General features: G+C 39.4%; 1 protein-coding gene across 1 annotated transcript in view; it reads right to left on the reverse strand.

Annotated features, from left to right (window-relative positions):
* The window catches only part of PKP4 (plakophilin 4), a 266,647-nt gene that overhangs the window by 186,532 nt on the left and 66,349 nt on the right, over positions 1-13,766 (reverse strand). The window contains exon 2 of the mRNA XM_045298126.1: positions 13,435-13,524. The gene's annotated coding sequence lies outside the window, so the exon portion shown is untranslated. The remainder of the gene's footprint in view (positions 1-13,434; positions 13,525-13,766) is intronic.

Below are 13,766 nucleotides of genomic sequence, written 5' to 3' on the forward strand. Positions count from 1 at the left end.
AGGACCAAATGTCGGGGGTTTAAATGGAGAGAAAATGTTTTGAGAAAGGATGTACAAATGCGCTTTACACAATTTATGTGTGTATGGATTGGGATAACAGTTGTATGAGCCCCTAATAAAATGTTAAAAAAGAAAAACTTCCAGAGAGCTGAAAATGAAATCACTTAAAAGGATAAGTAAATAAATTGAATAAAACCAATCTAAGTACATATAAACTCTAGCCACTGAAAAGTTCTAAGTTTCAAAAATAAATTTTAAAAACCCTGCTTAGAAAATAAGGAGAATCAGTTTGGCATCGGACCACTTATGAACAGTGGTGGCGACAGCAACAGCTCCCAATTGATGAACAGAATTATTGTTCAGATAAGGAAACAAGGCTATGATTGCAAGAGAATCTGTCTTGAGTATCTTTAAGGAATTATCTGCAACAAATAGTAGAGAATGAGGTTTGAGGCATGAGAAATAATGCTAACAAAAAGATGAAACCCTACGTGCCCATCAGTGGATGAATGGACAAAGTATGGTGCACGCACACAATGTAACACTGCGCACATTCAAGAATAATGGTGAAGATATCTGTAAAATGGAGCACGGAAGAACCTGGGGGCAATTATGCCGAGGGAAATGTGTGAATAACCAAAGGATAAATATTAAGCGAGACTGGAAAACCTCCAAACTGACTGCCACAGAGTTGATGCTGGCTCCGAGTGACCCTCTAGGACAGGGTCTATAGGACAGCAGTACAAAGCCCCATTTTTCTCTCCAGGAGTGGCCGGTGGTTTTGAACTGCTGACCTTGTGGATGTAGCCCAACGGGTAACTACTACACCACTAGGGGTCCTTATACTAATACAAAAAAATCAAGAAAAGATTTATACACAAAAAGAAACACTGACAGTTACCACGAATGGAAGCGGGATAGAGGGGAAATCACTCACTAGAAAGTAGACATCTATTTACTTAAGCGAAGAGAAGAGCAATATACAACAAAGAGGGAGGTCAACGTAACACGAGCCAGGCAAAGGAAGACACAAGGAGGCAAACAGAGTAAAAGGCAACAATAGTGAAGATTATTCCATACACAATACTGCAGTAACAGTACAAATAACCAGTCATGAGTGGATACACAAGTAGACAAGCAAGGTGAATAGATATGAGATGAGGTAAGCATACGACCCAAAGTACTAATCGAGGTTTAGCAGAGGCATATCCATGTATATGGAGCAGCTGGTGAAAAGCATGAAAAGGGTAGAGGTTTGAAAACTTCTCAGTCATAACCAAACCTTGAGAAACGGGGTCACTGGGCTTGGGGACTGAGGACCCGAATCCTGGGAGACCTAGCGGGCAGCTGCATAAGAAGAGTCCACAGAGAATGTTCTGCACCCTACTCTGGTGAATAGGCAAGTGGGGTCTTAAAAGCTCGTGAGCCGCCATCTAAGACACAACTTGGGCTCTCAGCATCGGGAGCAAAGAAGAGTGAAGAACAGCAATGACCCCAGGAAACAAGTACCCTGAAGGGCCCAGGGACCATGAGAACCACAGCGTCCACTCTTCTGGGAGCAGCAGAACACATCCATGCAACCCACTACCATGGACTGAATGCTCTGCTAAGGGTCACATTCGAAATTCCTGAAACGAGTAGAAGAAAAGGGTAGGGCGAAATACAAAATCATAAAAAAGACATAAGTGCTGGTAAGGCAGAGATTGGTGGAAGCCTGGACGTGAACCCACCCCAGCTGATCGCCTGTCAAACCAAAGGACAGATTTCTTAAGTGAACAGCTACCTAGATGTACTCCCTAGAACAGTCAACAATGCAACCAAAGGGAGGGCATTTGCCCCAAATCAATACTCGGAAGGTAGAAGGGGGCAGGAAAAAAGGACCAGTGGAAAGAGGTAAGCCTAAGAGGAAGGGGGAAGAGAGCTGTAACACTGAGGGGACTGCACTGAATGTCATGAAACAAAATGTGTACCAATTGCTGAATGGAAAACTAATGTGCTCTGTGAACGCTCAAACCACAGCAAGATGTTCAGTGAAACAATGCTACGCAATCTATCCAGGAAATTGAAGATTTAAGTCTAGATAAAGCATACACTGTTTCTCTATGAGAGGGCTGAGCAGCTGAATAAAACAGATTGCATTGATTATTTAGTTTAAGGGTTAGACTTCAAACAGATTAACTTCAGGTGACAAAACACCTATATGCTGTACTAATCATTTAAGATCATTCCAAGAATTGAAATAGTATGTCTACTTCCTACAGAAATTAAGGGATGAGGAAGAAATAAAGACATCTGATCCTTTAATTACAAACCAATAGGAAAAAGAAAAAAAGAAAGAGAAAATAAGTCCAGAATTGTGAACATAAATAACAACAAATGTACATGTATTACTACCACAAAAGGTAAAATTAATCAGTTTTGATTTTTAAAAATACTACATATAGAAGACACAAAAACCAAAATGATGAAGAACAAAATATTATAAAATTCAAGATAAAGTTTGAAAGAGATAAAAATGGAGATTTCTAATTAAGAAAGAGAATCCACCAAGAATACTGCCTTATTCATACACCTACAATTTCCGCTTCTAAATAAGGAACATGCACGAAACTGGCAGAAATAGAAAAACTCAAACTATGTAACATAGCTCAGAAATTGATAGATTGGGGGGAGTGGGAAGGGGATGGATACTAATCATATTTTAATGTCCTCTTCTGTATTCGTGGCCCTTTGTACTGTGACTTTGCTGTTTTTTCCCAGTAGGAGTCAAAGTCTACTGTCCCAGCCCCTTGAATCCAGGGCTGGACTTGCGATTGCTTTGATAGCAGAATTCAGTAGAATTGTTTCTATATAACATCTACAGTCAGACCTTGAGACTCCTTTGTAGGCACTGGAATTAAGGTCACCATACATTTTAGATACCTGGGATTTTAAAATGCCAGAGAGAACAAAGCCCAGGAACCCCAGCCATTCCAGGGGAGACCTCAAAATCCCACCATAAGTCACTTGCTGACTACAGCAGCTACCTGAATGAGCCCACACAAGAACCTCCTTGTCAACCTAAAATTTTATGAAATTCAAGAGCAAAAATATCAGTACCATTTGAACCTTTTTATATTTGGATGGCTTTTTTTCACAATAGACAACTAATCCTAAATGCTATATTCAGCAAGTGTGGATTAGAGGATAAGGAAAAAACAGCTTATTTTATTTTAAATATTATATGATTTGTAACTTAAATGTTATGTACTGGAATATTTTATAAGATTATTATCTTCTAGATTATTTATCTCCTACTTACTATATATTACACCATTAACCACATGGTACTGGAAGTATAAAGAACTTGACCTCTGATCCAGTTCACAATCTAAAAGGAAAGACAAGTTAACCAACAGCTGCAATAAAATGCAGCTTGAGAGATACCAGTGCTAACTGCAGAGGTGGCAGGTGCTCACAGGGCTCCAAGGGGCACACATAAATTGGCAAACTAATCTGAATAGAGACAAGTAGGCCCATAATGTATTAATTACTTTTACTAACATTTTCCCCCCACCAAATTTATTTAAGCTCGTAAATGCAAAAAATAAATTTAAACATGATTTCTAAACACCTCTCTGGGCTTTTGTTTTATATCCTTTGCAATTAAGGGCATGGTAAACCATATCAAATGCCCAGCTGTTTAAATAAAAGATTTGTTTTTATCATTAGCTTTTCATATCAAACGCTCATGTTAACAAAGATTAAAGACTAATGAAATCACTAGCACAGCACATGTGGGGATTTGGAAATATGATAATTTAGATGTGAACTACTAGAGGCAATAAAAAGTAAAAAATTATTAAGGACTTAAGCATTTAGTAATATTTATTAGGTCTATTAAAAATAGAAAAAGTAAACAATGCAAAACCACCTCTTATTCTTTTTTTTATCATTTTATTGGGAGCTTGTACAGCTCTTATCACAATCCATACATACATCTATTGCGTCAAGCACATTTGTACATATGTTGTCATCATCATTTTCAAAACATTTTCTTTCTACTTGAGTCCTTGGTATCAGCTCCTTTTTTTCCTTCCCTCTTCCACCCTCCCTCCCTCATGAACCCTTGATAATTTATAAATTATGATTATTTTTTCATGTCTCATACTGACTGATGTCTCCCTTCACCTACTTTTTTGTTGTCTGCCCCCCTGGGAGGAGGTTATATGTAATCATTGTGATCAGTTCCTCCTTTCTCCTCCACCTAACCCCCTACCCTCCTGGTATTGCTACTGTCATGCATTTCTTAAGACATCTGTTTCTTGCCATCTTTAATTGGTGACTCTCTCAAATAGCACTTATCAAATAGACTCTAAATCAACACACCTACAGTGTTTGCAATACTTTGCTAAAATAAGAAAAAATCAAACATTCAAAAGTAGAACACCTGTGTTCATCATTTATAGGCAATTTACTAGCATTCTTCTGAAGATTCACTAAACAATATTAGCTAGTGAACCAAGTCTTAGCTCGTGACACTGCTTTTTTCTTCTTAAATGGACTAGCTAAATGATTTCCTGCTGTTTCGGGATTTACCTAGGCAGTTTGGCAGATAAGAACATACAAATTCTCCATTAGGTGTCTATTTAAAGTATAAATTAACTCAGTTCTAATTTTTAAAACTCAAATTCAAGTTTGCTTTTAAAATTTTCAAAGTATACTCCATGGATCACTACTCCAAAACCAAGCTGAGCTCCCTGCCATCAGACAATTTCAACTCAGCAACAGAACCAGCCCTGCGGGTCTCCAAGACTGAAGTTCTTTCTGTACAGGAGGAGAGAACGTCCTCATGTTCCAGCGGGGCAGCTGGTGCTTTTGAACAGCTGACCGTGGGGTTGGAAGCCCAACACATAACCACTACACCACAATGTCCATTGTTAGTAAATCTGGGATCTGCTGCACAGTGAGTTTTCTACAGAAGAGTTGGTATTTAAAGTGTGATTTACAGATCAGTTTTACTGCCAGCAATTGGAAGCTGGTAAGACATGCATAGTCTAGGGCCCCATCTAAGATCTAGCAAATCAGAACCTGCATTCAGAATCTGCATATCAGTAAGAGTCCAGTGTGCGTGCATGAGAAAAGCACTGGAGTGGAACACCTTAAAGATTGGCATCCCGTTAAAAATAAGGCCATTCAAGCTCCTCTCACCTTTCTCAAACAGAGGAGAGACCACATCTTGTTTTTCTTTTTCCCCCTTTGCAGAGCTACTTCTTAACATTCGGAGTAACATACTCTGGGAAATGTGGCAATATGATAGTTGTTATCACAAATGACCAAATGTAGCCAAAAAGAGGTACTGTTCTATCTTTCACAATTAAAATTTGGCTCACTCCAGTCTTTCCAATGATATCAGCATATTAAAACCCAACATTAATTAAATACTTTTCAGAAAAATGTTCTAGAAAGAAATTAAGCTCTTTGCAATAAAGATTCCTGCCAACAAAATTAAGCGTGAAATTGTATTTCATTTGCAAGTTTCTTGGAAAACATAAGTTTCTAAAGGAAAGAATTATTTTCCAAAGAATGATATTGCTCCAGACCAGGTGTGTTAGTTTTAATGTTTTGTTCTGTTTTACCCACCTATGCTGTCTCATGAATAATCAATGTGGGAATATACTAGATATAGGGTATATACTGATACTCTGTTGGGCATATCAAGTCCCAATTAAGGAAACAGTGATTTGTTTAAAATATATCCAATTTATGACAGTTGTTAATTTATAAGGTGCTTTATTGAAAGCAAAAGCAAAATGAAAGCTGAAGTTTTAAACTAAAGTATCAAACTCATTGATCTTATTCACAGGTAAAGTAGCTGAATTCAATAATGCTGAATTGAGAACTCATGCAGCCTAAGCCAATGCCTCAGGTTGCTTATTTGGGGGAAAGACAAGGCTTTCTACTCCGGTAAATAGTCACTCTTGGAAACCCGCCGGCACAGTTCTACGGTCCTTTAGGGCACTAGGAATCTGAACTGGCTTGATGCCAGCAAGAGAGGTTGTTAATTAAAATAAAATCCTAGCTAAAACGAACATTAAAAACAATACATTGCAGATTATGAATTACAATAACAAACCCCCTTCTTTCTGACCCCAGATTTCAGCAAATTAAAAGAATGATGGTGATCTTTCAGAGTCTCCTTCACTGAGTTTAGATTCTAAATGCTCAATGCCGTGTTTTTTTAAAGCCCAACACATCTTCACATTAACATCTCCAAAGAACTTCCTTAAGAAAGTACAAAAAAAATTAATAACCATTAGAGCTACTAGGATTTTGTTGTTTGCAGATGAAACCTGTAAGGCAGTACTATAATTTCCCACTCATTTTCCTGTGTCCTCTAACCAATCCATACGGAAGTTTTTATATGGCTATATTCTTGACATCTAAAAGAAAAAAGTAAGTGTTCAACAATCTATTTACTTAATGAATGAATAAACTGAAGAACAGTAACAACAACATATCTATGCTTTCATTTAAAAGTATTTGTACACCAGGATGCAGTAAAGCATCAATGAAACACACTATATTCCTCTGGATCCTTGAGGCTTCCTCACCCCCACCACCATGACCCCAGTGCTGTTTCTCACTTCAGACCAGACTAGAACACGTACGCAGATATGGATAAGAGATGGGAGCTCATGACACACTGAATCCAGGAACAGGAGTGGGAATAGCGATGCCAGAAGGGGAGGGAAAAGAGGGGGAGAGGAGGGAGAAAAGGAGATCGACACATCACCAAACACCCCTCTACAGGAGGAAAAACCACAGAAAGCACGGGGAAGGGAGAAAGCGGTTGGTGAGAGATGAAAATAATAACAATGTTCAATCTATCAGAGGGTTATGAGGGTGGGGGAGGGAAGAGGAGCTGATACCAAGGGCTCAATAGAAAGTAAATATCTAAAAAAGAATGAAGGCAACCATATGTACAAACATGCCTGATTCAATCAATGTATGGGTTGTGATAAGAGTTATACGAGCCCCCAATAAAATGATTTTTCAATAAAAAAAAGTATTTGTACATCAGGCAGAATCGCTATCAGCACCATTAAGAAGCTGAGTGAGTTCAGAGTCTAGTAAGAATAAACGTGGTGAGGGCAACTATAACCACACACAGAACACTTCATACTCCACATGAACAAAGTCTGTTTCCTTGGGGGAAAGAGCTCAGGCGATGTAGTGGGTTATGTGTTAGGCTCCTAACTGCAAGGTCAGCAGTTTGAATAAACCAGCCGACTTTGGGGAGAAAAAACGAAGATCTCTACTCCCCTAGAAGAGTTAATAGGGTGACAGTAAGTCAAACAATTCAATGGCAGGGAGCTTAGTTTTGGCTTATGGGGTAGGAAAGGTGAGCGAAAGGTATTCAGCACTACAAAATGCCAGTGCACTGTGAACAGTCTAAAACGGGCGAGTCGGGAGAAGGAGAAAACGTGGAAGTGAGAGGAAGAAATTATGAGGGCAGGGAGAGAGATGGGCTTTAAAAATGGGCTAGGATGATGATGTACAATTTTAAGTGGCCAAAAATGATAGGGAAAGTTGAGGCTAAGAGTTAAATTGGATGTACAGTGAACCCTCGTTTATCGCGGTTAATCGGTTCTAGACCCTACCGTGATAAATGAAATTCCGCGAAGTAGGATTCCTTATTTGTAAATCAAATATTTTCGTAGTTAGAGCACAGAGGACATGAAAAAACACCCTTTAGTCACCATTACACTTGTATTACCCAGTTTATTAAACGAAAAAGGGAAAATACAGTAAAACATTTTGGACGTTGCAATTATCATTATATTATTTATGGCATCTAGTTTACAGTATTACGACTTGTCACGATGCGCTTTGCTTCCTTGTTGAAAGTGAAAGTAGCCGTAGCACGGATGTTGTTTTCCTCTTTACGGATGGAGCGAACGGAAGACTCGTTCAAGTCGAAATGGCATGCAACCTCCACGATTTTCTTGCCATCTTTGATCATATCCAAGTTTTACCTTTTACTGGATGGTGAGCATCTTCCTCTGGTGCTTATTTTTATTGTCAGAAGGCTTAGAAGAAGAAGCTCGTTTAGGAGCCATCATAGGGCTTAGATAAAATTTCTTAAAAATCGCAAACAATTACAGTACACTGTACAAAAGCAAAAATGCATCTGATACGTAGCTCCGATACGTAGCGATGCAGACAGAAGCGTGTACAGTATGAGCCAATCAGTGGCAGTAATGACAGAGCATGCGCTGTTACGCAAAAACCGCGATAGAGTGAAGCCGCGGAAGTCGAAGCGCGAAGTGGCGAAGGTTCACTGTACAATGAAAGCATTGGCCAACACGCATTTTGGGGTCTCAAATGTCAGACTTGTTTCTGAGTATATCTGACTTGCTGATCTTAAAAATGGCACTAGTTTTCCCCTAGCTGCTCTGATTTTGGGAGATAAGAGAACATATGCCATATATCATTCGTCAATGCTCACCTATTAAAAAACCAGGAATTTTTAAAGTAGTGTTAGCTAGCTGGAGACAGAGGAAGTTAACACTGGCTTTATTTAAAGTAGTTTGTGTCCTGCTAAACAGTTAGGTCAAGTTATACTTCACATGGTCTTTGATCCAAAGATATATTTAAACAGTGCAAATTAAATGAACTTAGAATTTTCCCCAAGTATCACTTTACCTTTACTAAGAACTGAATAGCAGGCAGGTTGGATTTGTTACCTTTTAAAGGGGGCCATAAATAAGAGTCACTGTTGTAAATAGTGGGTACACATTGGGCAGCTAGCTATAGGGTCAGAAGTTTGAAACCACCAACTGCTATGTGAGACAAAGGTGGGGCTTTCCACTCATGTGAGGATTTACAGTCTTGGAGACTCACAGGGGCAGTTCTACCCTGTCCAGTAGTGTTGATAGGAGTCAGCATCGACTCAAGGCAGTAACTTTGGTTTGGTACAATGAGTAAGGAGCCGGACAGTGTAGTGGGTCACCTATTTGAGCCCACCGTTGCTCTGCAAGAGAAAATTATTACACTTCCTGGTGCCATAAAGATTTATCGCCTCAGAGATCCACAGAAGTTCCACCCTGTGCTATATGGTCACAATTAGTCATAATCGAATGACAGGGAGTCAGCTTGCTACAATAAAGTCTGACACCTGCAACACTCTAACGTGCCCTCACGCCTTCTATATGTGCCCACGTGCCTTTTCAATTTTCTTCTTTATTTTCCACTCTCCTCAAGCTGTGTCTGGCTTCACTGTATCTGCCTGGTTTATATCGCACAGCCTCTCATACTAAAAGAAAAACCTAACTGATTCCTACTCACAATGACCCTACCAGAGAAGAACTGCCCCTTTGGATTTCCAAACCTTTAAATCTTTTGAAGAATGCAGAGTAACTGATAGATTTGAACCACTGACCTTATGATTGGTAGTTAAATGTGTAACCAATTAGTTACCATGGGTCCATATAAAGCTTCCCTTGGAAGTCAGTCCATTAACACCTAATTGTTTTTCAAATATTTCTTACATTTTTTCCCTTAGCCTATAATTTATGGGTCTGAATTAGTCTCATATTTAAAACTAGTATGATAAACTCATCAATTTGAATAATAGCTGAAAATACAGTGGAACACCATATCTAAGAAACCAGAGCTGATATGGCCTATCTAATGCAATTTTCTGAATCAGGGACCCAGAAACAGGCCAAAAAACCAAGACACCAAGAAAAATAATTTTTTTTGGTAGGCTGTGTAATGGATAAGTCAACGGTTCACACCCCCTCAGCAGCTTTATGGGGGAAAAGACTTGGCAATTTATTCTCATAAAGATTTCAGTCTAGGAAATCCTCCGTGGCAGTTCTACTCTGTCATGAATGATCACTAAGAGTCGGAATCTGCTCAAGGGCACACTACAATAAACAACTCCTGCCCTAATTGAGTGTGGTGAAATGCCCTGCAAAGTTATAAGACAATAGGTAGGAAGTGAAGAGAGTAAAAGAACGGATGATGTCAACCCTCAAAGCAGACAGAAGGATACTAGGAGACCATCTTCTTTTCTTTGAAGGTTTCAAAGAAAAATAAATCACTTAAAGCCTCGCCCCCCAAAAGTACTCTTCTGTCTTTATATATAATTCTAGGGAATCGTGTCCCTTCATTGTCCAGAAGGAATGTTGAAGGCAATGAATAAATCCCCAAGCTCGTGGTCTGCTTTGCGTTGATATTGTTATAGGGCACCATCCCGACAACAGAAAGCTGCGCCTCAGAAAGCTGCTATGTAAAATCTGCTACTTGACACTGGAGAATAATCACACAGGATTGCAAAAGGGAAGACAGACACACCATTACATACTGCCATGTTATATCATTACATAATTTCCAAAGCACTAAGACTCATGCACCAGCCCAGTTGACACATAACCTCAACCATCACAGCCAGTATTATATTACTCTTGTCTAACACCTTGGGGCTCATTACTGCTACATGTTTGTTAATGCACAAAACAGGTAGTCATTTTTTACTATTGCTGTAAATATAAAATGTTGGGTAATGAGTCAGTAAGTACAGAATAGGTACATAAAAAGATAATCCAGGGAAAAGACAATAATATGCAGAACAGACAGGAAAATGCTTGGGATTCCTAAGGCATTATATTACTGTTAGAATTGGAGAAGAGAGTGTAAAATACAGAAAAGAAAATCCTGACACTGGCTCTGTCCATAGAAATCAGAAAGTGAGGGTACTAAAAGATCTTCACTAAGAGGGACAGAGACACACCTGACATGAACTCTTTGTTTGACAGCATACTGGGCTCATCAATGCATGTGGTTACTTTGATCTAAAAAGGCACACATTATTTGGCACACTCACATGCTTTGGTCATTAAGAGTCCCACTGTAGAGTAATAAATGAGCATTCTAGTGTTATTAGATATTACTTTATTTTTTACATATTCCTAAAACTGCAAACCTAGGACAGACTCAGAATCTCAATGACTTTAAAGCTGTGATATGATTTTAGGAAGGTCTATATCAAGAGGGGCCCTGGTGCATAGTGGGTTGCACACTGAGCTACTAACTGCATGGTCAGCAGTTCAAACCCAGAAGCCATTCCATGGTAGAAAGATGAAGTTTTCTCCTCCTATAACGCTTTACAGCGTCAGAAACCCACAGAGGCAGTTCTACTCTGTCCTATAGAGTCTCTATCAATCTGAATTGTTTCAATGACAGTGAGTTTGGTATTATTGTTTAGTCCATATTGCTGAGACTTGGTGGCACAATGGCTAAAAACACTCAGGGGCTAACTGAAAGATTGACCATTTGAGCCAGGTACTTGCCAGTGGAAGATGTGGCAGTGTCCTCCCATAAAGAAATGCAGTCTTGGCAACCTATGAGGAAGCTCTCCCCTGTCCTCTATGGCTGTGGTGAGTTGGAATGGGCTCAGCAGCAATGGGTTTGGTGTTTGTTTTGTTTCGTTTTGTTTTAATGGGCTTGGTTTTTGCTTTCATTTTTCTGTGTCATTAGGAATCCCCAGGCACCACAATTAAGCACTGGGCATGACAATCTATTGCTGAAAGATCACCACACTGAACATCTTTTGTGCAGTTAAGACTGTGAAGCACAAAGGGTCAGAGTATTGGGAATTAACCCAATGGCAACTGGTTTTGCTTCTCTTTCTGTTTGTGTCACCAGCTATTCTCCTCAGGCAACAATCCAGGAATGCAGTCACCCATTCCAACTGAAAACAAGCTTTTTTTTTTCTTTTTAATTTAGACATTTTAGAAAGACTTCACATGAAACCAATACACAAATGACAAGGTTGGACCACGAGCATACATTTATTAGTCATGTCCGAACATGCTGACCATTGACAGCTACATATAAGATACAGCTACCTATGTAGTATGTGCTCCGTGTAGACAGCACATCACAGCTTGACAACCAGAATTGTTCTCACGGACAGAACGGCCTAAGAATATTTTACATGCCACCTGTTTCTCAAATCTCACCCACCACTGCTCTACAGTCACTGTGGCCAGACACTCTGACACAATGACATGCTTGTTAGTTTAATTTTCTTCTTTGAGCATCCACTAGTCTAAGTCAACAGCTGAGAACTAACCACTCCTTTAACATTGGGATATTGTTGATATGTAACACTTTTTAATACTTTTGCTGACAGAAAACAGTTTATTTAAGTTCCATTAAGAGCAAAAAACAAATTTCAAAACCAAGAACCAGAATAAGATAGTTCAGGATTCCATATATAATTCTCCAGAAAGCACCTTAAGCAATTATCTCTATTTTGCACATTTTAAAATAAAACCTGTCCTCATTCAATTAAACAGCACTATCTGCTAGTCCTGTTGCCAGAAGCATATATACATAAAAAGAAGTACACAGCACAGAGTTCTGTTCATATTAGCCATACATACCAGAATGACTTCTCTACCGAGAAGGGACAGCTTAGCAATACTGTGTTAAGATGTAATTCTTACCATACCATTTCCACTAACTTTAATACTTCCCATTTTCATGACTAAATATGTTTTCTTCAGATCTTTTTTGTTTTGTTTTAAAGTACCCAATGAGACCAATTTTGGGTACCATCTTGCATCTGTGTGTTCCTACCTTACGGGTAAGGTTTAAATAGCATAGGACCGTCCACTGAAAGGTAAATATGAAAGCTGTATAAATTTTCAAAACAGAAAGATGTCGTTTTGAAATGTCTTTTGATCTGATCTCTCTTTCTAATAACACAATTCGTCACTACTATTCAGCTAGCAAATTCAGTCTGGTGACACAGTTAACTGAACAAGTGTGATTCCTCAGACATACTGGTAAACTGTAACACTCAAATAAAATGGTGTATCTCAAATTAGTCTGAAAACATAAAGCCTGATTTTAACCAACAATTTGTATGAGAATAAAGAATGCCAACCTAAAGATACTTTGGGCAAGTGCCTGTGAGAACTGGTAACAGAGTGTGAGAGGCTCCCAACATGGGCACTGCAGACCTGTGCATGTCTGCCCTGGCCTGCGCACCACTCAAGACTCAAGGAGCCCCTCCTCTTTGCCCATTGTGGCAATGAACTTGGAACAACACAGCTTGAACTGGACTGTGATGGAGGAAAATTGGTGGGCAGTCAGTTGAGGCAGAAGCAGTAATAATACAAATAAAACGGGAAGTCAAAGTTTGTGGCAAAGTGGAGGGATATGTGTGCTTGCCCACAAACAACGGGCGCTCTTACACTCTCTTTTACAACTGAGACCTTCAGAGAGCCCTGGACGCTGAGGAAATGGAACCACCCTCCATCCTACGCCTCTCAGAGCTCCAGTTCACACAGCCACTCCAGTGCCTGCCATTGCAAATCCACAAGCAAGTACAAAACCCAGTTCAGAACTTCATTTCACCCTTCCATGTGCACATACCTTATAAAACGATCTTGAGAATTATATGTGGCAACATCTGGGAGTACCTCATCCTCGAAGAAGCTATTCTTCAATGTGTGTCTGAATTGCCTTTAAAACAAACAAACAAAAAAACTTAGCTCTTTAATCAAAGCAATCTAGTAAAAGTCTCAACACAATGTTCATATTTACCCACTTGTGTTTGCGCTTTAAAATGTTCCCTCAGTAGCGATACCATGGAGGCAAGGGGAAGGTGGGGGAGAAACCGGGAATCGACTACAATGTCCAACTTATAACCCCCACCACCCTCCCAGAAGACGAACAACAGTAGTATGTGTGAATGGAGAGGGCGG

The sequence above is a fragment of the Echinops telfairi genome, unplaced genomic scaffold (assembly GCF_000313985.2).
Source record: "Echinops telfairi isolate 266 unplaced genomic scaffold, ASM31398v2 ScPeMD7_4;HRSCAF=17, whole genome shotgun sequence".
In the NCBI taxonomy this organism is placed as follows: Eukaryota; Metazoa; Chordata; class Mammalia; order Afrosoricida; family Tenrecidae; genus Echinops; species Echinops telfairi.